The sequence below is a fragment of the Aplysia californica genome, unplaced genomic scaffold (genome assembly GCF_000002075.1).
Source record: "Aplysia californica isolate F4 #8 unplaced genomic scaffold, AplCal3.0 scaffold00022, whole genome shotgun sequence".
NCBI lineage: Eukaryota > Metazoa > Mollusca > Gastropoda > Aplysiida > Aplysiidae > Aplysia > Aplysia californica.
This window is the reverse complement of record NW_004797292.1, coordinates 500654-503884: the sequence shown is the minus strand read 5'-3', so window position 1 is coordinate 503884 and position 3231 is coordinate 500654.

Sequence of the window (3231 nt, the reverse complement as noted above, 5' to 3'; positions counted from 1 at the left end):
ACACACACACACACACACACACACACACACACACACACACACACACACACAAGCACGCGCACGCGCGCAGTAAGATTAGTTAAGAAGCAGAACCTTGAAATCGAAAGTCCGTATCCGATAGAACCGAATTCAGTTTGAAGAGCCATAAAATCTCTGCAAAGAGTCCAGATGCAAGAAAAGTCATTTGGGGTTCCAATCAGGGGCTGTGCGCACCATATTTCAGAATTTGAGAGTCCCATATTGTAGAAAAGCACCAAAGATCTTATACTACATGTACAGTGCGGTAAAAAATGCGTGGTGCAACTTATCCTCAATAAATATCTCTTTGATAGAGGGATCAATCCCCCCCCCCCTACTTTGAACAGCAATTTTTATCGATTTATGTTAGTTTAATTATATTTTCCCCAAAAAAATGAGGCTAGAGTTTTAAAAACTGTTCTTCATAAATATATAAAATACTGTAAATCTCCGTCACACGGAAAAAAAGCAATTGTTCACTGCACTTCCCGCTTCACACATACATTTTGCATACCCATACAACCTACGTTACAGCTCACCGGTGACTTTTTATGTCAAAATTTGTTAAAAGAAATTAATTTTATTGTGGAATTTTTTACTTTTTTTGCACTAACGGTTTTCATAAACAAGCGTTCAATAAGCATAATGTGACAATTAGAAAGAAAAAAATTGCGGACGTGTATTTAAAAGGGATATTGTCCCATCTGTAAACCTTTAAAAATCTGTAGAGACCACCTACCGGGATTTTTAATCACTAGATTCTATTTATTAAAGATTTTTCTGGAATACAGCAAACATGATTTTACAAAAATATTGATCTGTTAAGGAAAATTGATACAAAGTCAGTGTGCAAAACCAGGAGACGTTTTGTTCAGTAGTAGAAGAAATATTTGACAATAAGTTGTGCCACGAATTTTTGACCACACTATAGTATAGGATATTTGAAAGTACATAACACTTAAACTAAACCATATGTGAGGCAGCGTGGTGGAATCAGGCTCTCGTCAAATTTTGGGCTTGTAGAGTTATTGGTATCATCTTAAAGATTGTTCACTTGTCTTTATTAGGATGAAAAAAATATCCATTTATCTTGAATACAAGTTGAGATATTAGCGAAAGAAGGAGGAGGGGGTCACCTGTTTTCAGAGGTAAAATTAGTGAGAAAATTGCCGCCCAAGATTAGTTATTTCCTTAGCTTAAGAGTCTGTTGTAATTTAAAATTTACTCTTTTGTGCCTTTAATCTAACCTTTTCAGAAAAATCCACACAGAATGAGTTCTTTAATGGGCATAAAAGGTGTTGAGCCAAAAAACAAAAATTTGATAAAAATTCACAAACCTGCGGAAAAATGCAAGTTTCTTCACTTTGATTATTTTGACGAGAGCCTGATTCCACCACGTCGCCTCACATATCATACCATACGACCTGCCTGACAATCTATAATTGTCTAGCCATCTGACTATCCTTCCATTCACCTCACAAAAATGCAACATTCAGGTCTAAATTCTTTCTATTTTCCAATGCAAGCTCTCTGGCAACTTAATGCAAGCAGACACAGCAAGTAGCAAGAAAATTGGGGCTTTGGATCTGTTGGTGTCAAGCTGGGCTATGGTGTTGGCAGTCCTATTTGAATTCTCAACAGCGCGTTCGTTCAACTTGGCTGGTTTTGGGTGAATTTTCAGGACGTTTCGGCGTCTTGGCTCTGTCATATTTTAGATGGATGATACAGTGGGAGGTCCCACCTTTTAGCTAATCTTTGCCATACCATACCATACCATATCAACCATACCATACCATACCATACCATACCATACCATACCATACCATACCATACCATACCATACCATACCATACCATACCATACCATACTTCTCTTCCCTGTCCTGCCATACCATACCATACCATACCAATCATACCAACCATACCATACCATACCATACCATACCATACCATACCATACCATACCATACCATACCATACCATACCATACCTTACCATACTTCTCTTCCCTGTCCTGCCATACCATACCATACCATACCAATCATACCAATCATACCATACCACACCATACCATACCATACCACACCATACCATACCAACCATACCAACCATACCAACCATACCAACCATACCAACCATACCAACCATACCATACCAACCATACCATACCATACCACACCATACCATACCAACCATACCAACCATACCAACCATACCAACCATACCAACCATACCAACCATACCATACCATACCATACCATACCATACCATACCATACCATACCATACCATACCATACCATACTTCCCTTCCCTTCCCTATCCTACCATACCATACCATACCATATCATATCATACCATGCCATACCATACCATACCATACCGTACCATATCATACTATACCATACCATACCTTACCATCGAAAAAGAAGGTCAAAACGATGTGTATGTTGTGATTAGAAATTACTCTTTTACTTTCTGGATGTTTTTTGGTTTGTCTTTTGTTTTTGTTTTTGTTTTTTATTTTGTTTCCCTGGGTTTTGTTGTTGTTGTTGGTATTTTGTGCTCGCATTTTTTTTGTCTATAGTGGGAAACAGTTCTTAAAGAGATTTCAGAAATAGTTCTTGGGGGGGGGGGAGGGGGTGTCAGAAACAATTCTGAAATCAATTTCTCGGTAGACATAGTTTCTCTACGATCTTTGCTATAAGGAAAGATGAAATTATGATCGTCTGTAATTCTGGTTTGAGATAATAACGTATTATCAGAACGATGTCCACTTACTAAAATGAAGTATGGTCAGATAACGACAATACTGTTTGGTCCTACCATGACTACAATCGATGCACTGAATACATGATTGTATCATCTACAATATGTGAGGCGTCGTGGCGAAATCAGACGCACGTCAAGATAGTGTAATCATAGAAACCGACATTTTTCCACCTATTTGGCAGTTTTTATCAACATTTTTTTTGTTTTATTGTGGGTTGAACATTTATTATGCTCACTTAAGGACCCATTCCTGCGTGGATTTTATTGAAAACATTAATCTAAGACAAACAAAAAATGTAAATTTGTAGTTTCCAAGGACACTGCACCTTGAGAGAGAGAGAGAGAGAGAGAGAGAGAGAGAGAGAAAAAGAGAGAGAGAGAGGGAGGGAGGGAGAGAAAGAGCGAGAGGGGAGAGAGAGAGAGAGAGAGAGAGAGAGACTGTGT